We start from the raw sequence: 531 nt of genomic DNA on the forward strand, positions 1-531 counted from the left end.
ACCTGCAAGGTATAATTGAAATAAGCAATGAGAGGACAAATGAAAGGCATTTGGCAAAGATGGAGCCTCTAATCAGCTTTATATTTTGTCTTTGAGGACTTATCTGTCCTTTAATTCAGGCAGTGTATAGGAAGCTACAAAAATTAAAGGTCAGTTTGCTTGTGTGTTTGACTGCATATGACTAACAAACTATGTCCTCCTGTGTAAGTAGGCAAACCAAGGGTAGTCTCTACTCCTGAAGAGAGTTTTTGTTAACAAAGTACAAAGTATTTTTTCCTGAGAAATCCATCACTAAAACACTAAGATTTCATGTGCACGACATTTCTTCCTCGAGCAGGTTGGTACGTGAGAGAGACACTTCATCAGGGTGTATCTTGCAGTTGTGTTTGTTTTTAAGTTTTTCATCTGTCAGCTGCAGAATCCGCTATGACACACTGAGATCATCATCTCCACTCCAAGGAAACCGGAACAGCTCTATTCCAAACACACACACACACACACACGCACACACACACACACACACACACACAC

Source organism: Etheostoma spectabile, chromosome 13, assembly GCF_008692095.1.
Source record: "Etheostoma spectabile isolate EspeVRDwgs_2016 chromosome 13, UIUC_Espe_1.0, whole genome shotgun sequence".
Lineage (NCBI taxonomy): Eukaryota > Metazoa > Chordata > Actinopteri > Perciformes > Percidae > Etheostoma > Etheostoma spectabile.